The sequence below is a fragment of the Marmota monax genome, unplaced genomic scaffold (assembly GCF_021218885.2).
Source record: "Marmota monax isolate L192 unplaced genomic scaffold, Marmota_monax_Labrador192_F-V1.1 WCK01_AAM20220418_F8-fsc00061, whole genome shotgun sequence".
NCBI classification, from domain to species: Eukaryota; Metazoa; Chordata; class Mammalia; order Rodentia; family Sciuridae; genus Marmota; species Marmota monax.
Genome location: NW_026695230.1, coordinates 13,516,958 through 13,543,951, shown reverse-complemented (window position 1 = coordinate 13,543,951; position 26,994 = coordinate 13,516,958). Strand labels below are relative to the sequence as shown.

The 26,994-nt window shown below is 43.0% G+C and overlaps 1 protein-coding gene across 1 annotated transcript in view; it reads left to right on the top strand.

Moving 5' to 3' along the window:
* Parva (parvin alpha) overlaps positions 1–26,994 on the top strand; it is a 154,364-nt gene that overhangs the window by 69,121 nt on the left and 58,249 nt on the right. The gene's annotated exons all lie outside the window — the stretch shown is intronic.

Sequence of the window (26,994 nt, the reverse complement as noted above, 5' to 3'; positions counted from 1 at the left end):
TTTTCTGAAGGCAGAGCACACGTGTGCCCATTGATGCCACCATTCCTGAGCAGGGAGGGCAAAGCAGAGACGGGTTTGGAGGGCCAACACTAAGCTTCCTGCAGCGTAACTATTTCTGGATCCTACCATCTTGTGGAACTGACCCTACTGACATCCCACCTGCCCTAGTGAGATGGGTCTCAGGATACGGCTGAGACTGGGATTTAGGCTGAAAACCTCTGTTGCCTAAAGTTGACAGGAGTTGAGAAAAGCAGGGCCTGGCACTGTACCTTTAAAATAACAGCTTGCTCCATACATATGGGGGCCATATGTCCTCAATTTTCCAGCACAGTCTCAATTTCAAATATTCTGTCCCACTTCACCCATAAGAACACTGGCATTTGTCAGATCACATGTTCCAATTTTTGATTCAGAAAATATGGTCACTGTATCCCTATACCACAACAAATGCCAGATGGTTTAAAGAGCTAATTTTTTTAATGGTATACTTATCCCAATTGTTGAGGAAAGACAATTTTCTGACTATTGAAGCAATTGAAGAAATTATCAGTGACAAGTTTGATGGGTTCGATTACTTTTATAAAAAAAAAAAAACTTTTAGGGGTACAAAGAAAATCAAAAAAAAAGGGGGAAAGAGAGGCAATGAATTGGGGAAACAGCTGCAATCAACCTGACAGCTAAAATCTTGATATCCAAATACTTTGGGGGAGTTTTATAAAAATCTAAAAGGGCACAATTAAGATTTTATTGGACAGATGGTCAAAAGATATGAGTAGACCATTCATACAACAGAAATATTCACTGTAAACAAATCCTAAGGAGGTAAGTTAATAAATTCAAGTTAAGTCAACTGTAGGTTGCCATATCACACCTATTACATTATCAGTAATAAATAAAAGTTATAAAAGCTAACATGGGCAGAGTTTTGTGGAAACAGATACATTCGTAATTGAAGAAGGCACTAGAAATTATGTTTTTATTTTTCCTCCTAGACAACAGTCTAATGGTATGCAAAAAGATTACAAAAACAATCTTGTACTCTAACTCAACAATAACACTTTTGGGAGTATATCCCAAGGAAATAGCATTTAAGCTATATGAACATAGATAAATATTTAATTTTACCTACGTGAGACAGCTCAAGTGACCAACAGTTGTACGATGGTGTAAATGTGGGTTGGGATAAATAAGTATTTTATTTATAAAATATCCAATCAGTTCACTTTGTAAAAATGTGGAAGGATACATTTTTTTTTTCAGTTGTTGATAGACCTTTTATTTTTTATTTATTTATATGTGGTGCTGAGAATCGAACCCAGTGCTTCACACATGCCAGGCAAGTGCTCTACCGCTGAGCCCCAGCCCCAGCCCCTGGAAGGATACATTTTGAATGCCATGAGACTGTACAGCAGTAATGGTCATGGTCTTGTGAAATCTAGTCTTGTCCAATTGTATGAATCAGGTAGGAATCTAAATCCTGCAGTAGATTGGTTTCCTAGGGTAAAGTTCTGTGTCTGTGGTCTGTGTTCTGTGGTCTCTGGCCCATTGTTTCATTATTGTTGGTTTCAGACATTCTAACTGGAGCTAAGTTTTCCATAAAACTAGAGATATATAAGAATATGACCATGACTCCTATGGATCTGTAGAATAAGTATCAGAGGTGAATTCTGTCTGCTTCTGTAGACAGGTCCCCTGATGGAGAGCTGCTTCCAGCACCATGTTGTTTGGTTGTCTCTGTGCCTCTGCTCTGTCTTAGAGGTGACACAGGAATACTCAGGCACCTGGCTGTAATAGATGATGAGGTTCTGTGCTACTAAACTCAATAATATTATATAGCTGTTTATACTTGACTATAAAATTGTTTCAGGTCCATCTGTGTAAAGATCAATCTAATGACACCTCTCACTGCAGGGAAAAGCCAATACAATCTCTAATGTATAGTTTTTGTGGTATTTTAAAAGCCTTAAATACTTATCTGCTAAAAATAAAAGTGGAGGTGGGTGGAGACAGTTCTTTATGCAAATGTGAACTTTGCAAATACCTACCCCATGTCCCTCTTACAAACGCGCAGCCAGTGAGGGCTGGCGTGCAGCCCACTGTGGGCCATCTCTGGCATGCCTGGTGTCCTCTGCAGGGAGCGGAAGGCCGTGGTGCCTCGGAACACAATGCCGAGCCCCAAACCCTGCAGACAGCGTGCCAGTCTATTTGAGGCATTGACTTCCTTCCGGAAAATCCAAGTCCCACTGGTATCTTGCTCCCTGGGACAACAGTTCCTGTGAAGTTGTACTTATTTGTATTCAGATCCCTTGAGGGAGTTTGTAGAATTCCACATTTTATCTTGTATGACCTGAGTTCTCATAGTAGAAAACAAACAGGGAGGGAAGGCTGAGGATGGTTTTTATGAGCACTCCAAGTGCAGTCAGTGGCTCTGGAGGTAGATACCATGCGTATGCTCAAAATTTATAAAAGGAAAAATGGAAGGAAGGAACAAAAGATAAAAACACTCTAGCATTGCAGTTAGCCATCAAAAAGCCTCTCCAGTGCAGGAAGTGGGTGTAAGTTTGAAGCAGTGGGACCACTGTTCAGTGCCTACCTGATGTTCTGCTGGCTCTTGGGACTTGGTCTCCTGATATGAAAAATGTGAATGATGATACCTCCCTCTTGGAAATGTTATGAGTTAAAAATAAATAATCATGGGAAGCACAGAAAGTAATATTGAGCTCAAATGAAGCCTTCAGTAAGCATCAGTTCTCTCTTGCACTCACCTACCAGAGCATCTTGCATAGGGGAAGTGTCAGTTTATAATGTAGATATATTATGATTGAGTCACATGCGAAGCGCTGCAGTCTGACTTAACTACCACACAACAGAGATAACCAAAACTCAGAGCCTGGCATCTGCCATGGTCACGTTCCAGCATGGCCAGTTACTCACAATGGGCAGGGGATGCAGGAAGGAAGGAAGGGACGTGGGTCAGACTCCCTCCAGGATAGGAGTGCACTAAGATGGCTGGCCCATGTGTTCATGGTGAAGATGCAGCCTTGTCAGCATGGGGCACCACAGTGTCTGATCACGGTGCAAAAATTCAACAGCAGCAAGGAACAGCCCCAAAATGGTAGGATGTGCCCATGGGCAGACAGAGTGGAGCAGCAGGAACTGAGGGTGGGATGGTAGGCACACAGCAGCCTCAGACACAGGGCAGAGGTTCTTGCATAGAGCTCTGGGCTGCCACGTCCAGCAGGTTCTTAGACGGGAGTTCATCCAGGGGGCCACGGCAGGAGCTCCACAAGAAGAGACTGGGTAATGGACAGGGCTGGGCATCTGTCTGCTTCTGGAATGAGGCACTATTGTAGTCAGATACTGCTGCTGCTGAGCCTAACATAGCCTCAGGCCAAGATGGGTCTTGGAAAGTGAGGCAGGACTAAGTTACTGCTGGGGATCAGGTGGCCCCTGTTGTGACCCATGGAGGGGAGGGCATGGGTCACAACAGCTGGAAGCCAGGGTGAGCCAGAACCTGAGTGTCTTGAAGGCATTCTCTCTTGCCACTTGGGTAACAGTTGGACTCATCTCCACAGATGTCAGTGGATACTGCTCTGATGTTCTTTAGGGGTAATCCAGGGGTTCCCTTTCCCTGTTCCCTGCTTTTTTTATTTTTATTTTTTATCTATCTTCTTCCCAGCCTGTCTAAATGAGTGTGAGTTGACATTGAGCTAAAAAGCTTTACTGGAATTTTGGTGAGAGGAACTGTACATAACTGAAAACTATATTCCACGCTTTATAGTTGCTTTGAGTTTAGTCGTGATGTTTAGTTTGTTTTGATTGCAAATCTCAATAAAGAGAGGTTCAGATTTGAAATGGTCATGGAGTGCCATTGTAGTCTCTCTTCTAAATCACTTGCCCTGGCTTTCTGGCACCTGGCTGCCTTCACCCACTTACTGTTGCTCTGTTGCTCAAGACTACAGATTCTAGCTCTCCTTTTTTGTTCTTCCTCTTGGAACTTCCAACTTGCTGGCCAGATTTGCAGTTCTCTATGGGGCCATTTTTGCCCACGGGGCAGTGTCTGGAGACTTTTTTTTGGTTGTCAGGACTGGAAGAAGAGGGGGGTTGCTACAAGCATTTAGTGAGTAGATACCAAGGATGCTATGAAACATCCTACAATGTACAGGACACCTCTTCGGGCCAAAGAATCGTCCAAGCTCAAGGTCAGTAGTGCCTCCGTGGAGAAGCTCTGAGCTAGACTGGAAGTGCATTGTGAGCTGACGTGATGTCTAAACAGTCTACTCTCCAGATTTTTGAAAAATAATAATCACCACTAGCAACTAACATTATCAAGCACTTACTGTGTGCCAGGCAGCGTTCCAAACCCTTTCTGCATATTTACTTAGTTAATCTTTTTCATTAGGGAGTATTGTTATCTCATTTTACTAAAACTGATCAGTATGGGAAAACTTGGACATGAGAAAACTGAGACATGAGAAAGTTAAGTAACTTGCCCAACGTCACACAAACTGGGGAAGCCATTCCTTAGTAATTGAAATAGGGCTAGTAGTCACAGAATTTTCATTAATTTTTAAAGTTACATTGAGAGCTTTACAAGTGTTCACTCATTTCATCTTTGCCATGACCTCATGGAAGAGGTGTTCTCTAATGCCCATCTCAGATACGCAGAAATTAGGATGCAGTGGAACTTGGCTTACATTTATGAATTTGTATAATTTTAAATTAATGTTTGTCTCCCCTGCATTGTAATTCCAAGAGTGCAAGGACGTTGCTGCTTACTTACACCTCATAGTGACCCCACTATTTAGTTCTTAGTTACTCTATAATTAAAGGAAAAGAGATGGGAGTGTCCGGATGTTGGGTGCCCATGAATGAACCAGTGGGACTTGGCTATGGCTTGACCAATATGCTACATTTTCTTTTCCCTATTGCTTTCTTGTAGTTCCTTTACCCTACTGGGCCTCAAAGCTATCCCATGAGAAGACCTGGCTCTTATCCCCATTCAGAACCCCCAAACTGATGGGGACTCACTGAGAATTCTCTGACAGCTCCTGAGGCATCTCAAGCCAAGCAAGGCATCTGCTGTCTAGTAGCTAAAAAATCAGGACCATGTCAAACCCCAGATTCTCAGGCATGTTTGAAAGTCTTTATAACCTGCTCCCAGAGGAGGGATGGATGTTCATGTCCCTACTTAATAAAATTTGATGACACAGGAGGCTAGGTAGAGGTACTTTTTTTCTTGTCTGATATCTGGACATTTTCAGAACCTAGATAATTTTATGCTATTTACATCAAACATGCAGGTAACTCTAGACTTTTATATCTGTATTATTTCTGGGGAAGTATAATATGATTAGGAATGACAGTAATTGACATTACATGCTTTAATTAAATTTCCTTTGCTGTGAATCAGAACCTTTTAGTTCAGTCCTACAGTGCTATTTCTAGATTCCTCTTTTACATACTCTAATGCATTAGGCAGTAGATATGACATAAATTCATTTTTGTAAGTTCTATATCCATAGATTAAATGAGATAATGTTTGTGAAGGGCTCAACTTAATGCCAGTCATCTAATAATTATAAATCAAAAAATGTTAGCAGAATTTGCATACTTTGGGCCTTGTAGCTATTGACTGTTGTGAAGAATATTGTGCTCCTTAGATAATCATGAATTAGTGGTTATGAAACAAGTCCCCTTTTCAAGTGATCATAGCTAGCATAGTAATTACATTCCAGAGTTTCTCCTTCTAGGGGTCTTTTTTTTGGGGGGGGGTCCTGTGGGGGCTTGGAGTTTTTTCTTTTTCAAAAAGGAAAAAGTACCCCAGATGGCACCCTGATGCTACCAACCTCCTCCCCACAACTCTGACAAAACAAATTCCTTCATCCATCATTTGAAGCCACCGACCAACTAGAGAGTGTGGTCATCAGTTCCAACCCATCCTACAAGTGCACAAAAGTCCTCACCTTAGAAATGCACCTGGATTCTAGAGTGCATTTGAGCACAGCTGTAGCACTGTCTTCTAGTATCATCCATTATTGACCTTTATTCAGATGGAGCAGGAGGTAAGAATCCCCTGCTGGCTCCTTCTGTCCATACTTTTCCTAGGACTGACTCTCAGCAAGACCATTTTTGTCCCCTTGCTCATTCTCTCTCCATTCCTAGACCAGGTGACTTTGGTGTAGGATCCTGGAGCACAGACCACATCCCTAAGAGCCAGCATCTTGGTAACCAGTCCTCAGTCCCCCAGGGATACTCTATCAGAGTGCAAATGAACTGATCCCAGCGTCTGAATGATCCACTTAGCCCAGTGCCAGTGCTGGGTCATCTCCTCGCTTCATCTGCAAGTGGAAACAGGCAGACAAGTACCAGAGCCTGCCTCCCCTGGCAGGGCTTTGCATTAAACAAAGCAGCCAGCAAAGCCCAAGGGTCACAGTGGTAAATATTCAAAAATAAGATTTTTATTCTTTTCCTTAGCTCATAACTAAGATTACAAACTTGTGCTTACAAATGTACATGTAGCCATGCTCATCTTTATTATCTATTAGGACAGGTTGCCTACAAAAATTAAGGAAAGGCTTTGAGGGCACAACACAGTCACTCTGTGCTCAGAGCTGCTTGGGTTCACAAAGCCATACCTACATTGTGACCTCTGCCTAAGTAGATGCTCATGACCCCATGAGTCTTTGGGTGGGCTAAGAAATTCCAGAGGTCCCTAGATGAGAGTCATTTCTTAATGGCTCCCAGCATTTGACCCCTTGAAAGTGCCCAGCCCAACCCCACCCCTGCCTGCTCTGCCAGGTCACTTGAGGTATATTCCCTGACTGGGCAGAAGCAAACAAGCTCACCAGATTTCAGGTTGCCAGGAGGCACAAGGCAGAATCCTGCTTGCTCTGCAGCAGGTCTGTGAGTCTCAAGTGGCATCATATTAAATTATATAGGCAGCCACTTGTTCTCAACTGATGCTCGGAGCTGAGAGTCATACTGAGCAGGCAGCAGTCTCCTCAGGAAACGGTGGAAAAGATCCTGTAGCTTCATAGACCTTCAGACCTCTGAAGATTGTCCTGAAAGCAGAGAGGTGTGGGATCCCACAGGCAGACACCAGCTGTGGGCAGAAGAGACCATGATTGTGGCTGCAGTCATAGACCATGGGCTGCGGGGCACTTTGCCCTAAAGGTAGGTCAGAGCCTGGACAGAGCTGAGCGTGCCTGGCACCCTGGCTGACTGCTAGCTCATCCCTGGGGTTAGATTTTTGAGGTGGTGCCTCTGGCCCCTTGCCTTAGAAGGTCACCTGACCTGCGTTCGCCTGGCTGTGTTGTGAGACGTGGTTGTGGAGGGACATGTGTGTAGGATGCTAGGGTACGGGACAGGGGAGAGGAACAAAGAAAGGGGTGAAAGACTTGGGAAGGAAAGGCTCTAATTTCATTGCTTGTCATCCTCCGCTCCTACATAACAGTGAACGTCAGCAAGGTCTCTGAATCTGCACAAAGAAACATTTGGCCTTTGTGAGCTGTTGCCTGCTAAATGCTTTTCCTAAGACCTAACCGTCAGCTCTCCTCCACAGCAGGGGCAGAGAAGGTGTCCAGCATTACCACTGGTGGCAGGAATATGGAAAGGACAAATATCTCACTTTAAGGGCTCATAATCTTAATGCTTAATCAGCTCTTCCCATTCTCCCACCTAATTTGAAACAGATTAAAACGGGAACTGTAACAAGTTTGATTGATGTACATCCTAGCTCTTGACAACACTTTCCTCTTTGTTTCTACCCACTGGTTAAACACAGTTTGAAAACCCACCTCTGCATGTGAGGCTGGGCTGAAAAGCCTCCTGGGACTTAAGACAGGGTAAAAGTTACATCAATCAGAGCCCCTGATCCAGGTTCTGAAAATACTCAGTTAATAAAGGAATGAAAAGGGAGCTATGAGCCATGTCAGTCACATGAGGGCCTCAGGGACATTCACCATGGGGGAGTTTGGGTTTCCTTGAGGATGTGTGGAGACTTGGCTTTCCCGGGGGTCTCTCATTGCAGATAAGCATCCTCTACCCCAGAAATTCCCCCACTTGCCCCTTCCAGGAAGGTATTGTGTTGAAGGTCCCTGAGAAGATGCCAACTCAGGAAAACAGAAACTTTGGGGTATCCAGAGGTTACAACTAAGCCCTGGAAGCACCTGAGCAGAGCCAGTGTTTGCCTTAGGTTAGGGGGCCCAGTGCAGCAGACTCCCAGAGAAGTCAGGTGGTGGGCCGCCATGTGGAGGAGCATCGAGTGCCATTTCATCATGTTTCACACACATTTCTGTGGAGACTGATAGAGACGGATATTTCCTATTATTTATAATTTTTCTTATAAAAATTCTACTTTAAGTAACTTTTCTTAATAAAGGAAATTGATAGACTAAGGCATTGGTAGCTACTTATTATGAATTTTGATAATGAAGTCATTATATGTAAGAATATTTACTGGTGCCTGGTACAGTATTTTGAGTTTTATTTTTAATTTAGCCTGACATTATTCTAAGTCTTAAAAGTTACCTGCCCTGATATGCTTCCTTATTTTACAAAACAAGGCTATGGTTTACTTAATGCTCCTTACATTCAGAATCCATTTCGAATGTGCCACCAAAAAAAAAAAAAATTAAGAACTTCTGACTATGGAAAATTTTGATATATTCAAAGGTAGAAAAAATAAACTGTAATACATCCCCAAGGAACCAATCAGCCCCTTCAAAAGTGATCACTCCATGGCTGATCTTGTTTAATTGACACCTCTGATTCAACCCTCTCTCCTGGAAGATAATTTTAAAGTAAATCTAAAATCATTTTCATATGTATATTTAGTTATAACTCTTAAAAATAAGGATTTTTTAAAAACACAACTCTATTACATGTAGAAAATAATACTTTCTTAACAACTTCCTCTATTCAGTCTAATAATTTTGATGGTTTGCTTTTTATTATTTTTACAGTTTGTTGGAATCAGTATCAAAGTAAGGCCTGTATGTTGTAATTGATGGATAATCACTCTTCTCTCTGTTGTATTCCTTAAAATATGTTCATTAAAGAAACCTGTAGAATTTCTGACTGTCTAGATTCTGCTAATTGTGTGTTAATGGTGTCATTTAACATGTTCCTCTGTCCTTTTGTTTCCCAGAAATCACTGGGTGGGTCTAGGATTGAAGCAGTTTGTCTTTTGGGCAAGACTGTACTTGCAATTCTCTTTTTGTGAAATTAGGAGCCTTTGATTATCATTGCCTAAATAACTAATTTGTTAGGGATTTCCAAATGGTGATATTCTCGTTCATTAGCTGAAATGCATTATAAACTTTCCCTCATTAGGGATGTGGTAAGCCAGAAGTTTCGACCTGAATGGGTTTGCTAATGTCTGCCAGAGGTGACCACAGAGGTGTGTTTTGTTTTCCTAATGCCATTACTAAATCATGAATTTAAATATATTTGATGTGTTCCATTCAATGTTTCAGTCCATTGATGTTATTATCTTTATTGATCCTTAAAGTTTTCCCTCTTTGGCCAGTGGAAACCTCTTTTGATACTGTCCTACTTGGTAGAAGTCCATATTTGTTTGATTTCTGACAATAAGAAGATCTAGGCTCATATGTTCTCTGCTCTAATTTCAGATCTAGAATCAGCCTTGATTCCTTTTTGTGGGAAATAGCATTCCTATTTAGAGACCACATACAGGAGCTGTGGGTATGGAGCATGGTTTTTTTCCTCTCTTGGTCCACCTAGGAAAATGCATGCAAACCATAGCCCCCCTATCAGCGGCACCTCGGCCCATGAGAACCACACAGCCATCCATCCCCCCATGGCCCTCACCTTCCAGGCTCCGTGACTCCCATAAATGTTCCCCTCTAACCTGCTCAAGAACTTTCATCCTGCCACTTGTTCCAAAATGTCCCTGTGCCTTTAGAGCCTCATGGGGGCTGTTTCTATTCCTTCTTTCCCCATCCTGTCACTTTTCATCCATTTGAAACCCAAGACAAGGGGATTGATAATTTCTTAAAGTCTCCAACTTTGTTTTTGAGCTTGGCTGGTTTGCCAAGTCACTCTTCTTCCATGAGACCATCTCTGGACAGCCCCTCTATCTCTCCTGGCTCGCATCCCTTCTCCCTTGAGAGAAGGTGGTGAAAGGGTAAACAGTTGCCGAGTGCTTGCTGAGATATGCACCCCCGTGCTGGGCATTTTATATATGTGTTATCATGGAAGCTTCATTACAGACCTGTGAGTACATGGTAGGATTCTTATTTTGGGGGGGGGGGGAGGAAGAGATGGAACTGGGGTTCATTCGAGGTCTACCTTCTTCCCAAGCCCAGGCTAACCTGCCTTATCATGATAATACTTGTCCATGAAGTCTTCTGCCTGAATGGATCCATTAGGGAACCTTTTCACAGCCATCCTACATAACTTGCAAAACCCTGCTTTCCTTATCCTCTGGTTCCCAGGTGCTTTAGGGATTAAACCCATAATTTTTATGTTCTGGCTTGGGTGACCTTGGTTTAACTCTGTGACAACATCCCATAGTTACATTACACTATAGCCAATCTTCTTGTAAATAGGTCCTGTTCTGGTGTCCCTCCAGCCTTTTTGTGTGTCTTGCTCCCCCTACACCTGGTGAACCCCACTCCACCTTAAGAGGCAACTGAAGGACCTCCTCCTTAGAGAAGTCCTCCCTGATTTCCACTTCCAGATGAGCTAAGTGAGACTGGGCTCCCACAGAATGCTCTGTGATAGGCCAGCACAGGTTCTTATTCATCCCCTGGACCCCAGACCTAGCATAGTGCCTGGCCCACAAAAGTTGCTCAGCAATGCTGTGAAGCACATATTGAGATGCATGAATGGATGTGTGGTGCCAGCTATCCCACTCTTGTTCACGCAGGTAAAATGTTCTTTGAAATGGTCTTTACATTTTCCTGGGCCTTCATCCCACTATGCTCCTGTTGTACATGTTTATTTTTGTCTATAAGCTAAATTATGCCCCAGGCCTGGAAGATGCAATTGGAATGAGGCTCCCGACACATTGCCGTGCAAGCAGTCAAGACTCGATAATTATGCACTGAATTGAATCAGATGGAAAGCCGTACAAAACAAAGGTGCGGTGGAGGTGTCGGGCAGGCAATCAGCAGAATGCCAGACAGCAGTTAACGTGTCTCTGATTTACTACAATTTCTTTTAATAGGCTCTCTGTACAGATTTGCTGTCAACATGGATTGTTGGTTAAGGAAAAAAAAGAAAAAAACAAGGAGTAGCAAGGGCTCTTGGGCAGCCTTTTGCCATTTCCAGTGTGACAATCCATGGATTTCCAGGTTTGGACAGGACTGATTAGTACTGAGAAAGTCTAAATGATGATCAAACCTGCTTCAAACCAGATGTCCTGAACGCACACACTTTGCACCAGCACCCGCTTGCCCTCTCTGTTCTCTCCATTGCTGCCTCTACTCCCCATCCTCCCCATCCTGGCTTCCCTTCTTACAGCCCCGGCCACCAGCCGGGCTCTGAGGTAGAAGATGGAGCTGATGGTTTGGCTGAGCGACTCTGCTGGAAGGTAGGACAGCTCAGGGCCTGCGTTGCCATCCTGTTCACTCACTCAGTAAATACGTATTAAGCACTTATTGTGTGTCCGGTGCTGGCAGACAGGATGAGCAAGGCCTTGGTCCTCTTGGAGCCCTGAGAATAATGGGGGAGACAGGTGTTTTTCAGATATGCCCACAGATGTATAATCACACACCATGGAGGGCGAGATGGAGAAAAGAACAGAGCTCTGGCAACACTTGTGCCATGAGCCCTCTCTGGTCCCTCCTGGAGGTGCCGGGCTCCCATGGTGCTCTTTCACTACCTGGAGCTATGCCAGGGTCCCCCCAGCCCTCCTAGACGTGACGTTGAGCTCCCAGAAATGGTGTGTGGCATGCATCAAGTGCACATTTGTTGCTTGAAGGTGGGAGGGAGGAGGAAGAGCACGTTTCAAGTCCCTATTCCAACTTTCCTCCACACTGTGACATGACAGTGGGATGAGCTAATCATGAAATTTCAGCTCTGTTCCCGGGAAGGTGGTGTCCCTTCCCCCGAGGGTTGTAAAGGGTAAAGCAATGCTCAGAAAGCCCAGCACTGGACCTCAGCACAGGTTAGAGCCCTTCTCCTGCCTCCAGAAGCTTCCTGAGAACTTGCTAGGCTCTGAGAGCCAGCTGCTTGCCCAGTGCTACCCGATATTGCCTGACAGGACTTAGATCCTGAGCTCCTCAGAATTTGCAGCTTCAGAGTGCTTCAGGGAGCCAGGGCCAAGGAAATGTAACTTTTGAGTGGCACTAGTGTGATATCATGATACAAGGAACAGGATTCTGCAGCTAATCTGTTCCCTGTTGCTTCTTCTTCTTCTTTTTCCTTTTTTTAAGAGAGAGAGAGTGAAAGAGAGAGAGAGAGAGAGAATTTTTTAATATTTATTTTTTAGTTTTTTTTCGGCGAACACAACATCTTTGTTTGTATGTGGTGTTGAGGATCGAACCCGGGCCGCACGCATGCCAGGTGAGCGCGCTACCGCTTGAGCCATATCCCCAGCCCCGCTGTTGCTTCTTCCTTAGAGGAAAAGAACATATTTCTGCCCCAGATTTGTTCCTAAAAAATACTCTCTTAACTTCCACCATTGCCTATGGTTTTCCTTCTGGGGAGAGAGCCCCTGAGCCCCTGGATGGCATAGCAGACACTTTTGCACCCCATGGCCTACCTTGGCTACCTGTATCTGCCCGGCTGTGATAGACAGGGCTGGGCACCCAGCAGGGTCCCACCTTAATCATACACCTCCACTTTTCTGCCCAGAGGGCTTTAACTTCTGAAACCCCCTCACCCTGTACCCAGGGCACCTTGGAAGTACAGAGAGGAAGCTGCCTAGGGGCAGCTCAACCAATGGAGAGGTCTCTTCACTTTCTGCAGTTCCTCCAAGAGGCCTCCATAGAGACTGAGCCCAGGTACCCACAGGAGACCAGCTCAGTGAGATCTCTGACTCATTCTCCTTGCTCCTCACCCGTCTCTTGGGATTTCTTCCCTGATGTCAAGTGACATCAAACCAGGACATACGGGAAAGAAGATGGATAGCACAGTCCTCTTGGGACCTTTGAGAGAAGGTATGGAACTCTTCCAAACCTTTAGCTTCCTTCTTCATTAGAGAGAAAGAATGGGGCATGTGTCCTGACTGACACAGGGTTATGCACATAGGTCCCCAGAGGCCCCACATTCCTACACTTGCTAGTCTGCTGGCATGAGTGCTCACTAGCCCTTCCCAACTGGCCAGTTCCAGACTTGGCCGCCTCCCTGCGAGTCTGGAAACTACCTAAGTGTCCAACAGCTGAGGAATGAGTTAGTCATGTGCGTCTTCAGCAGAGAGCGAGGCCACACTCAGTGGTATTTTGGTGGCATAAGGATATGTGATGAGATTATGTGGTGTGAAAAAAGCAGGCTGTAGAACTGTGTGTGCCCAGTATGTTTAAAAGAGAAGTGTGTGTGTGTGTGTAAAACATAGAAAAATGTGTGAGAAAATATAATATGTTAGTGGAGTTTAATCTCTAAGCGGTAGGATTATTTTCACTCAGTTTTTTTAGGTTTCCAAAGTTCTCTGAGATAAGCACGCTTTTCTATAAAGGTGGGAAATAAATTAACCAATTACATTTAATACAAGCAAAAGTGCTACTCAAACGTCACTTCCTCTTTAACCTGACCTCACAAAGGCCAGCCACTCCCCGAACCCCCACCCCGCAACAGCAACTAGATAACCCCTCAAGTTTAGCTATGCAGGATTATTCCTCACTAAACTTTCTCTTGGCTTTATGTGGAAATGTAGAAGTAACATGTTCCCACAGCTTCACAGAAAATGTGGTCTGCAAAAAGGGTGTGATGTGTATTTTTAGGCCTGGTTTAGAGGTACAGATTGTGTTCAAGGAGCATTTCATCTACCTCACCAAGTGAACTGTATGTTTTATATAAAAATGAAAGGTGTTCTATAAAACTAGAGAGCACAGTATAGTGTTAAGGATAGGAACTGTCGAGCCAGCTGGCCTGGGATCCAATTTCAGCTCTACTTTCTAATTGTGTAGCCTCTATCAGGTTATATGACCTCTCTGGGCCTTATTTTTCTCCTCTGTAAAATAGGGATAATTGTACATACTCATGGAATTGTTATGAAGATTAAATGTTTATGTATGTGTGTGTGTACAAGACATCTACATGCCCGATCCAATGGAAATAACCTTTGGTGTTCTCTGACTACCACCATCATTATTCACACAAGGAGTTTCCAAAAAAGAGTGCTCCTTCAGGATAAGCCACTGACTGATGTTTAGACAAATCCAGAATTAGCCCACCTGCAAATTGACCCAATCAGAACCCAACTGTGCCATGTTTGCTTACCAGCACTCTCAGAGCTATTGATTCCCGTGGAGGGTACCACTTGGGAATTCAAGTGGACTTGAAGTTGATGTGGTGCTTTTTAAGTAGCATGGAGCCACTGCAAAGATAAAGGACTGGCTATTCAGGATTAATAATAAGAAGGACATGGATGTGGTCAAAGAGCCTCAGAGAATGAGATAAGAAAGAAAACTTACTCAGGCAGTACCCAAAGATAAAGGCCCGAGGTGGAGGACCTGCCCCAGTGTCTCTTGTGCCCTGTGACATCTTGTCCCCCTAGACTATGTGCCTGTGTAGTGTTTAAACATAACTCCCATGGCTTGCTGGAGACCTCAACCAACATTTCCGTTCAGATTATTGTAACTGCCTGGAGCCAGCCAATGGTGCATCCATCTTTCTCCACGCTTACTAGCTATTGGAGGGCAGCTGTAACGTGTGCTTGGCTGAACAGTGAATTAGCCCAGGGGCCGTTTGCTTGGCAAACATCCAACTCTGCAGAGACTATAAAACCATCCAAAACACACTCTGATGGAAGCTCTAGGACTCTGGAGTATAGATCCTCCTGTCAGTTCCCATTCACAACACCAGCCTCTCCTTTTCCTTTTATATGTATGTATGTATATATATAATATATATATTTTGGCTGTGTTCCAAGGGCTGGGGTGACACCCTGGTGCCTGAACAGCTGTGTCAGGTACAGCAGAGTGTGGCAAGACGCTGGAAGTTTGCACAGGACTGGCTCCCAAGCCATCAATTATGGCTGCTGAAGCAAGTATCTATTTCATTAAAAGCAATAAAACGTTCTTGTTTCAGGGACCGAGTGGGTGGGGTTGGGATTTGCGTTTTCTTTTGGCCATCTCACATGGAGGAAAAGTGAAGCCACATGTTGTAGGGAAGGGTGTTAAGAACAGAACCTGTGCCCTCAACGGAAAAAGCTATTGTTGGCAGCATAATGCCCTCCCCCGCAAGATATCCACGTCCTAATCCCTAGAACCTGCGAATGCTACCTTATACGTCCAAAGGGAGTTAGGGTTGCCGGCAGAATTCTAGTTGCTAAGCAGCTGACCCTAGAATAGGGAGGTGATCCTGGGTTATCCAGGTGGGCCTAGTGTGATCAGAGGGGACTTGAAGGTGAGGAGGGAGGCAGAAGGGAGAACGAGTGAGAAGGACTAGACACCTTCCCCCCGCTGCTGGTTTGGAAGATGGTGGAAGGGAACCACAAGCCAAGAAATGTGGGTGACCTGTAGAAGCCAGAAAAGGAAAGAACATGAATTCTCCCCTAAAGCCTGCAGAAAGGAACACAGCCCTGCTGACACCTTGACTTTAGCCTGGTGAGACCCATATCGCACTTCTAACCTCTAGATCCATAAGGATAATCGTGTCTGTATCATTTTAAGCTATCAAAGTTCTGACAGTCAGCTTCTACAGCAATACAAAACCAATTCAAAAGCCCCTGCATAGAGACACCCATCAGGGACCATGGGTATAGAGAACTCCCAGAGGAAACCATTGAAGAGACCACCGAACCTTCAGGGATGGTTTTTACTAGTGGGTCAGACCCCCCTCCAAGAAAGTAGAAAGGATCCTGCCAAGCATCTTTAAGTTAGAAGGAAGCTCTCTCTTCTCCTTTCAGCTCTGGAAGCAATTTTTGAAAGAGATAACTGTGTACTTTCATCCTGGAAAAGCTGGGTTCTCATTTGGGAATGAGTACAGCTAGCACTGCTGGACTTTGCAATGATCTCTGTGTTTTGTTTCCCATCCAAGTGCTCCTACAGCATCAGCTAGTGATGGGTAAACTACCACTGTCTCCCCAGTGATGGGGGAAGCCTGTGTCCCATAAAATCACATGTTTCCCTCTACCATCCCTCCATTGTGAACACTATGTATTTTTTGCCAAAGAACAAATTCAGGTTGATTTTTTTTAAAGAACGCTAGTTTTACCATATGGTTTTAGACTTAAGAAAAATGGCAAAGACAGTACAGTTTCCATAGAGCCTACACCCAGTGTCCCCACTTGTTAACATCTTAGGGTGGTATAGTATGTCCATTACAATTAATGACCATTAAGATAGATATATTACCGTGTTCTGTGTAGGGTGCACAAAGGTTTATATATGTTGGAAAAAATAGATACATGTTTACTAACCAAAGCCCATAATCGATTCAGGTATTTTTAGATTTTACCTAATGTGGTCTTCCTGCTCTAGGATCCCACATTATATTTTGCCATCATATCTTCTTACGTGTCCCTTGACGGCCTGTGACAGTTTCTCAGACTTATTCTTGATAACCTTGAGAGTCTTGAAAAATGTAGGTCAAGAACCTTTTAGGATCCTCTCCTGCTGGGATTTGTCTGTTTTTCTCATGATTAGGCTTTCGGGAAGGAAGACCACTGAGGTAAAGTGCCAATTTCATTACATCCTCTGACCGGTACACAAGGTCAGCACGCTGAATGACTGTGGACCTTGATCACCTGGCCGAGGTAGTGTTTGTCAAGTTTCTCCACCATGAAGGCATGCTGTTTTCCCTCCTTTTCACACAGGATTCTGAAAAGAAGGAACTCACCATTCACCGCCTGTTCCTTTCTTATTGGTGCATTATAATAACACACAATAGCGGGATTTATTGTTATATATGTGTACATGCATGTAGCATGAATTCATCTGTTGCCAGAGAAATTGAACATTTTTTTTCATATATTTCATTCCTTCCCAGATCCCCTTCTTCTACTTTATGGGTCTTGCTTCTATTTTCATGAGATTCCCCCTCCCTTTTTCCCCCTCGTTGTGTGTATGAGAGAAAACATACAGCCCTGGATGCTCTTAGCCTGATTATCTCACTTAGTATTATGTTCTCTAGTTCCATCCATTTTCCTGCAAACCACAAAACTTCATTCTTCTTTATGATTGAGTAAAACCCCATTGTGTCTATATACCACATTTTTCTCTTTTTTGGTCATTTAAGAACTTTTTTAAAAAATTTTTAATTGTTCTATTTAGACACACATGATAGTAGAATGTATTTTGACATATTATACATACATGGAGTATAACTTACTCTAATTAGATCCCGTTCTTGAGGTTGAATGTGATATGGAGTTTCACTGGTTGTGTATTCATATATGGACATAGGAAAGTTATGTCCAATTCCTGTTCCTATCTCCCTCCTTTCCCTTTATTCCATTTTGTTTAATACAATGAACTTCTTTTCTCCCCACCTACCCCCCCTTTTTGTGTGTTAGCATCCATATATCAGAAAGAACATTTGGCCTTTGGTTTTCAGGGACTGGTTTATTTTACTTAGCATTATAGTTTCCACTTCCATCTACTTACTGGCAAGTGCCATAATTTCATTCTTCTTTATGGCTGAGTAATATCCCGTTGTGTTTATGTACCACATTTTCTTCATACATTCATCTATTGAAGGGTACCTAGGAAAATGGTTCCATAGCTTAGCTATTGTGAATTGAGCTGCTTAGGAACATTGATGTGGCTGCGTCACTGTAGTATGATGATTTTAAGTCCTTTGGGTATATACTGGGGATTGTGATAACTGGGTCAAATGGTGGTTCCATTCCAAGTTTTCTGAGGAATCAATCTCCATACTGCTTTCCAGAATGGTTGCACCAATTTGCATCCTACCAGCAACGTATGAGTATATCTTTTCCCCCACATTCTCACCAACATTTATTGTTACTTGTTCCAGTCAGAATGGCAATTATCAAGAATACATCTCTAGCAATCTCTAATTGCTAGAGATGTTGAACATTTTTTTCATGTATTTATTGACCATTCCGTATTTCTTCTTCTGTGAAGTGTCTGTTCAGTTCCTTTGCCCATTTATTGATTGGGTTATTTGTTTTTATGATGTTAAGTTTTTTGAGTTTTTTATGTATTTTGGAGATTAATGCTATATCTAAGGTGTAGGTGGCAAAGATTTTCTCCCATTCTGTAGGTTCTCTCTTCACGTTCTCGATTGTTTACTTTGCTGTGAAGAAGCGTTTTAGATTGATACTATCCCATTTATTGATTCTTGATTTTACTTCTTTCACTTTAGGAGTCTTATTGAGGAATTTGGTTTTCAAGCTGACATTATGGAGAGTTGGGCCAACATTTTCTTCTAGTAGGTACAAGGTCTCTGGTTTAGTATCTAGGTCCTTGATCTACTTTGAGTTGAGTTTTGTGAAGGTGAGAGTTAGGGGTTAAATTTCTGCTACATATAGATTTCCAGTTTCCCCAGCACCATTTGTTGAAGAGGCTATCTTTTCTCCAATGTATGTTTATGGTGCCTCTGTCTAGTACTATAAGGTACTAGGTACTGTACTAGGTAACTGTATTTATGTGGGTTTGTCTCCATGTCTTCTGTTTTGTTCCATTTGTCTTTATGTCTGTTTTGATGCCAACATCATGCTGCTTTTGTTACTATAGCTCTGGTGTATAATTTAAGGTCTCATGTTGTACCACATTTTCTTTATCTGCTCATCTGTTGATGGACAGCTGGGCTGGTTCCATAACTTGGCTGTTGTGAATGCAGAACCCACTCTCAAGGAGTGGGGAGTTTCACTCCCCTTTTGAGTGCAGAGAATCTAGAATCCTGCGCAAAATATTGGTCTCTTCTCCATTGTGTATTCATTCATTTATGGATTCATGGATATTTACCTTATAATATGTACTGTAATCCAACACGACTTTGTTTTGTTGCTCAAATTGATCCAAATTTCACTGTCTCTTTCAGTCAACTCTTATGTCCCTTTGACATCCATCTTTCTGTACATCTGACTGGCTCCAGGCTCATCTTGTACATTTCCAGTCTTAGAATTAGCCATTTACCCAAAGAGAATGCTTCCTTTTGTTGGAGAATTAGACTAGAAACCAAGATCTGGGCTCCAGGTTTGTTCAATGCTAGTAGGTGTCATTTCTTTTAGGTCCTCTCCACCAACACAGCCAGAGCATACAAGAAGAATCATGTGTATTGGGCTGGGGATGTGGCTTAAGCGGTAGCTCGCCTGGCATGCGTGCGGCCCAGGTTCGATCCTCAGCACCACATACAAACAAAGATGTTGTGTCCACCGAAAACTAAAAAATATATATTAAAATTCTCTCTCTCTCTCTCAAAAAAAAAAAAAAGAATCATGTGTATCTATATTAGACTAGACTTGAGTTCTTACTGATGTCTCCAACTCTAATCCATTCTCACATGGATCATCCCAGCCTTCCCTACTGTAACTTCTCACTCTAACACTTAGAAACGTGGCTCCTTCAATCCACCATCCATTTATTTAGCTGTTCAGTTCCAGTGTACATGGTAAATGACTTTATCAACTGGAGGTCAATGTTTAGGTGCAGGTCCTTTTGCCTTTAGGCTTTATAGATTCTACTCATTTATTTCAAAGAGGTCAGCACAATTCCCTTACCCTCTACAGAGAGGTAGTCACATACATTTGTCAGATAGTTAAATTTTATTACCACAATCTGATTTCCATCTTTGCATCCCTCAACCTTCTGAATGAGTTTTAAATTTGCTTACATTTAGGTTTGTTCCTTGTGCTATGAAGTTCATTGGGATACAGATGCATAATCTCAGGTATTCACTGCACAGAATCATTCTGGACAGTTTTGCCACCATGAAAAAAATCTTCTATACTTTGCCCATTCAACTTTTCTCCCAAGTCCCTGGAAACCATCAACCTTTTTAGTTTTTCCAGAATGCCATATGATTGAATCATACATTACATAATCTTTCCCGACCAACCTTTCTGACTTAGGAATATGTAGTTAAGTTTCTTCCATGTCTCTTCATAGATTTATAGATCATTTCCTTTCATTAACTGAATATTTCATCAGGTGAATATACTATAGTTTATCCATTCATCTATTGAAAGATATCTTGGTTGCTTCCAATTTTGGTGATTATGAATAAAGCTGCTATAAGTATTCACTTTCAGGGCTTTGTGTGAAAATATTTTTAAATCAGTCAGATAAATACCTAGGGGCACAATTGCTGGCTTAGATGATAAGATTAAAGCTTTGCAAGAAAGTACCAAACTGTAGTCCTGAGCAACTGTTTTATATTCTCACCAGCAATAGCTGAGAATTTCTGTTGCTTCATTTCCTTGTCAGCATTTAGTATGGTCAGTTTTTTATTTTAGCCATTCTAATAGGTGTGTGGTGATATCTCTTTTTTATTTTGTCATTACCTAATGACAAATGATGATGAGAGAACGGACATGCATATTTGCCAACTGGACATCTTCTTGGGTAACATGTTTGCTTAGATCTTTTGCCCATTTTGTGGTTTGGTTGTTGTTTTCTTACTCAATTCTAAGAGTTCTTTGTATATTTTGTGTCCAAGTTTAACCAGATAGAGACACCTATTTTTAAAAATTTCTTTTTAATAAAGTCTGATTTACCAATATTTCTTTTATAGATTTTCCTTTTTGTATCCAAAGACTCATTGCCAAACCCTAGGTCATATAGATTCTTTCCTATTTTATTTTTTAGAAGTTTATAGTGTTGTGTTTTATACTTAGGTCTAAAGTTTCAGGAAAGGCATATGGTCTGATGAGTGTCTAGGTTGATTTTTCTGCCTATAGACATCCAGTTGTTATAGCACCCTTTGTTGAAAATACTGTCCATTGAACTGCCTTTGTACCCTTGTCAAAGATGAGTTAACTGTGTGTGTGTGTGGTGGATCTGTTTCTGAGTTTTCTCCCACATTCCATTGACTTATCTATCTCTTCTTGCATCCATACCATGCTGCTTTGATTCATCGTGGATCTATAGTAGCCTTGAAGTCTGGTAGTATCAATTCTCCAACTTTGTTACCTTTCAAGAATGTGTTGGCTACTTTGTGTGGCTTTTCCTTATAAACTTTAGAATCAGCTTGTGGATATCCACAAAATAGCTTACTATTAGATGTTTAACTGAAATTGCATCAGATCAGCACATGAAGTTTAAAAGAATTAAAAATTTAATAATATTTAAGTCTTCTAATTCACGACCCATTGAATATCTTTCCACTTATCTAGATCTTCCTTGATCTTTCATCAGGGTTTTGTTATCCTTTGTGAATCAATTCTGTACGTACTTTATTAGATTCATACCTAAGAATCACATTTTTTTTCTACTGCAAATAATCTGCTTTTAACTTTTGACCCCAGTCACTCATTGTTAATAAATAGGGAATAGATGACTTTTGTATATTAACCCTATATCCTGCAACCTTGCTATAATTACATATTATTTCTAGTTTCCGAGCATTGTTTTATTTTCTTATCACGATCGAATTCAAGATCTTAACTCTGAATCCTCCCTACGATCTGCCCCTCAATTCTTCCCCCACCCACGCCCTAGATCCCCTGTGCTCAAATGTACTCACCACACTCTCAGCACCTGCCTGTTTTCCCATATCTTGCTCTTTTTACACAGAGGTGCCTTTCATGGTGCACCTGTGTTGGGTGAAAATTTACATGTTTTAAGGTCCAACTCAACATGTTGCCCTTTCTGGGAATCCCTCCCAGTCTTCTTTATCCAAAATTAGCCTCATTCCACCTGAGCTACCCCGGCCCCCTCTAGCTTTCCTCTGTCCCCTCCAAGTGCTGCATGCTGCTCACGTGTGCACAGGCCTGCCTCTCCCACCACCTGTGAGCAGATGGAGGCAGGATCACGGCCAGTCTTCCAGCTGCATCCCCATGCTGGGGAGGCATGGGGTCTGCCTCAGCACTATTTATTGGTTGAATGAATAAACTTGCAGGGTTTGTATAAATGGACTTTTTTTTTTTAACCTTTAGAAGCCTTTGTCCATTCTTCTCTTTCCTCCTGGTGTTGAATCTTTGGACATAGTCTGGAATACAAAGAAATCTTATAGCTACTCTGTTCCTCCTGGGAAAAAAAGGGCAGGGGACTACTTTTAATTGCCAGCTTATTCTGTTTACCCATCAACTTCATAACCCTGTGTCCTCATGTAGCAGTTAGGGCGGTTGGGCTCCAAGCCTCAGAAAACACCTACTTTTCTGGGTTAAACAATAAAGGAATTTATTTTACCTCTTATAACAAGACATACAGAACTGGGGTGACTCAACAGTATCTGCAAGTACATAGGAATAGACCTCTTCCTCCTTCCTTTATCCTCTGCCAACTTCAGCATATTAGCTTTCTCCTTGACCTAACTTACCTCGTGGTACAAAATAGCTGCATCAAATCCAGTCATAACTTCCTAATACAATAATGATTAGAGGGGAATGATACCTTCTCTTCCTTGGGCCTCTCTTTACAGTAGAGGAACATTACTCCTAAGAGCTCCTAGAAATCCCCACCACTTATGACAGGAATTGTTTCATATGACAAGGCTGGAGCCAGTCACTTCCACATGGATTGAGATGACCACCATTAGTTTAAAGCAGTTAGGATCTCACCGTGGAGCATAGGATGGACGGGTGCATGCGGAACAAATGAGATTTCTTTCAATAGAGGAAAATAAAGATTGAGGAGGAAACCAGCTATTCTTTTGTTGTAGAGGGAATTGCTTTATAGGGAATTTCAGGGAGTTAGAGTCACATAGATCCTGGGGCTGATAAAAACAGAAGCAGAATTTGAATACAGCTCTTTCAGACTCCAAAACCTATCCATATCCTTTCTGATGGGCAGCCAGACCCCTCATCAGGCTGCACTTCCCAGAAAATAAAAGCCCTGTTTCTCAGGGCGACTACTTTGGGGGTTGAGGCAATCTCCCTGCCTTCCTGAGCCCAACCTTGAGCTGAGCATTTAAGCTGTTTATTAAGTTATGACTAATGGTGCTGCGAGACACTGAAGGCTGTGCATTCAGACCTAGTTTTAGATTGTTAGAGGAGGTTCAGGGGGTAAACATCATATTTGTATTCTGTGCCGAGAAAATTCAATCGCGGCTCTTTGTTTTCCAAGTGCAGGGATTGGCACGGGGCTTCTGCTGGGCCCCGCTCTGGTTTAATAGAAACGAAACCTCCAAAGCAGGCAGGCTGTTTTGGCAAAGTGGCCACTAATAGGGCCCCATGAGGCGGGGACCAGGCCTGAACTGGGCAGTTTGCATATTCACTTTTACAAACAGTTGGCTCCGAGTCAGCAGTTAATGGAATGGGAATGATGTTCTTGTACCAAATCATTTCCTGAAAAAAAAAAAAAACATTTCCAATTGCAAACATATCTCAGCCTTTCTTCTTGGGTTTGCTGTGTCTGTGAGACTGAATTAAAGAGGCAGGGCGAGGCGGGGCTCTGGCTATGATTTTTTCATCTGAAGACATTCTTAATAATGATCTTCATGTAAAAGGAGATCCCATTAGACCCATCTTTAGGAGACCTGGCTGTGAATATTGCTTTTCTAGTCACACTTTCGAGATGTTTAATACCTGCATGTTTACAGACCGACTCTGGCTGCATAACAGTCTTGGGACAGATGCAGCTTTTCTTCCTTTGCAAAATGTAAGCTGGAAATGCTGCCCAGAAATATACACCCATATGTGCACACGCACACAGTGTAGGCTGAAATCTAGAGTGACTTTTTTTTTTCCTGGGGAAAGGGTGAAATACTTCTCATCCCATAAACTGCTTTGGCAAATTCTGCCTTCACACACAAGCAAGGGTGGGTGGTCTTGACACTTTTCATTATTTACCCAACAAATATTTCTTGAGTACCTACTATGCTTAAGTCATTATTTTAAGTAATAATAACAGCAGCATGTGTTTACATGGCTCTTACCAGGCACTCTTCTGAGTACACGTTAACTCATTTAATCTTCCCAGCAACCCAACAAGGTCGACAGTATTATTCTCCCTCCCATTTTGCAGATGAGGAAAGTGAGGCACAAGAGGCTGATGAACTTGGCCAAGGTCATAGAGCTAGTAAGGGGAAGGTCCTGGATATGAATCTTGCCTGGCTCCTAACCACTTTGTGACCTCTATGGAAATCTAATAGTGAACAGAAGAGAAAAAGTGCCAGTTCTTTCCCAGCTCACATTCTGCTGTGGGGAAAGTAGGTGACAGACGTGTCAATAATAATAATTTCAGACTGTAATGAGTTCTGTGAAGAAAATGAGACATGAGAGGGCAGGCGAGGGCTGATGAGGGGGTCTTGTAAGTCTTGGTAAAGAGTCGGGATTTATTCTGAGTGTGATGAAAAGCCACAGAAAAGTTCTCAGCAGGAGAAGGACACAATTCTATTTACATTTTTATAGAACATTCTAGCAGCTCTGGGACCAGTGGATGGGGATGGGGAGAATGCAAGAGGAAAGTAATGGGCTGGTTAGAAGGTGGTTCTGGTGATCCAGATGGAAGATAACTGCGGCTTGAACCTGGAGGGTGGTGGGGGAGATGGTGAGGAATGGCTGGAAACAGGTCCTCATTGGAAGGTGGAGCCTGGAAAACCTGCCAATGTATTAGAGACAACAGGTGAGCAACAGGAGAAGGTAAACAACAATGTCTTGGCTCCAGCCATTGTGTAAACCGTGGTGCCATCTACCAAAGAGTATTAAGTAGGGGAGGAACAGGCTGTTTGTGTGCTATATGGTGGTGTAAGGATGTTGGAAATTGCTAGTTTGGACGTGGATGTCTAAATTTGAGATCTCTGTTGAGACTAAGAAGAGACATGGAGTGAGCAATTAGGTTCCTAAGCCATGAGGGGGTCAGGCCTGGACTGGAGAAATATATATGGACATCCTCATCATTGCATAAGCATGATCCCCTAGGACCTCGCCATCCTGTTGAACTTCTGTGATATTGTAAACGTTCTTATCTATGCTGTCCAGGAGAGTAGCACCAACCATGTGTGGACTCTTGAGCACTTAAAATGGGGTGGGTACATCTGGGCATGGTGGCACACACCTGTAATCCCAGTGGCTTGGGAGACTAAGGCAGGAAGATTGTGAGTTCAAAGCCAGCCTCAGCAACTTAGGCCCTAAGCAACTTAGTGAGATCCTGTAAATAAATATTTTAAAAAGGGCTGGGATATGACTTAATGGTTGAGTACCCTTGGGTTTAATCCCCGGTACCAAAAACCAAACAAACAACAAAAAAAGAAGGGGTATGGTACAGCTAAGAAACTGAATATTTACTTCATTGAAATTTAAGAAGAATAATCTGAGGATGTGGCTCAGTGATAAAGTGCTTGGCTAGCATGCACAAGGCCCTGGGTTTCATCCTCAGCAATGCAAAAAAGAACCTTAAGTAGCACACGTGGTTAGTGAGTGTACTGTGTAAGACAGTGAAGACCGAGGGGAGAGGGTAGCTAGAGGAGAGAAGGTCCAGAGAAGCCTCAGGTTCCTTCGCAGCCAGCCCTTGCCGCTATATTTAAACGTGACTTTACTGCCACTGCCCGTCACGTGCCTGGCAATGCCTGTCCAGTGATGAAAGCTGTGCTTCTCTGTGAGAAAGAGCCTGGAGAAGAGCACAAACTGCTAGATCTAGAGGTGTTAGAAGAAATTAGAGACGTCTACGGAAGCAGTTGTACTTAGCCAAAAAACAAATGAAATCCTATATTTCCAGAATCATTGAAGCTTTAAATACAGGTGTCACCTGTATTTTTTATGCCGGGTATTGAGGAGGAGTCCGGAATGATGAGAGTCTAGAACTTGGGGAGTCAAAGACAGTGACCGGGGAAAGTCCCATGTCAACCTCAAGGGCCCACGTTGAGGGGCTAAACACCAGCTTCCTAATGTGAGTGTCCCTTTTAAGGTAGGGTCTGTTTTACTCTCTTTGCTGGGGGCTCATTCCCTGTCCAGCTGCAGCCATCAGTGAGTTTGCTGATGTGAAAGGACTCTTTGTAAAGGGCTGCCTTGTGCTTAAGCATTCTTACAAGTCTATGCTGGCAATCAGGGAGACCAGAGTCAATAAAAAAAATAAAATGGAAAGATGGGCTGCGGCTTTCATTAAGGTTGATGGCAGCGGCCGAATTAGCTCCTTAAGAACCTCTTGGTGCCCAAAGCCTTCAGAGAAAATGGTCTTTCTGTGCTTAATTGGCACAAAGTAAGGGATGTAAGTCACAGCGTTTGAGGGGGAGAGGGTAATCCAAGGTCAGCACTCAGCAAATGCTCATTGCACGATGGGTTTGGTGGTGGGAATTGGGTTTTTTGCCCAGGCTCCATAGTATGTCGTTAGTGGTCACTGACCCTTGTTAATGTTTCTTGAAGGAAATGGAATTGTAGATTTCTAGGATGGGAAGTCTAAAAAGAACTTCCTGGTGAGTGTGGCACTCTTCTTTTCTGGCTGAGGAGACAGGGTTAGACAAATGGGGTGTCCCACCCTTCCTCAGAGCTGAGAGCCAGAGCCCAGGGAGGAGGCTGGAACTGGGACCATCCTGCTCAGCCTCTGGGTTTGGTGCAGGGTATGAGCAGAAGAATGTCCTAGGGAAACCAGGCCAGGAGAGAGGCCCAGAGGGTGGAACTGAAGATGGAAAGGCTCACAATATAAATGTAGCCTGAAATTGGTGACCGTGGTCACCAGCCAGCAATTCCTAGCACCCACTATGCCCCTGACAGCAAGCCCTGGATAGAGGGCAGGCAGCAAAAGGCAGAGACCTAAGAAGACCTGTTTCTCCTGAAATCTTTTCTGAGAGGTAGGGAGA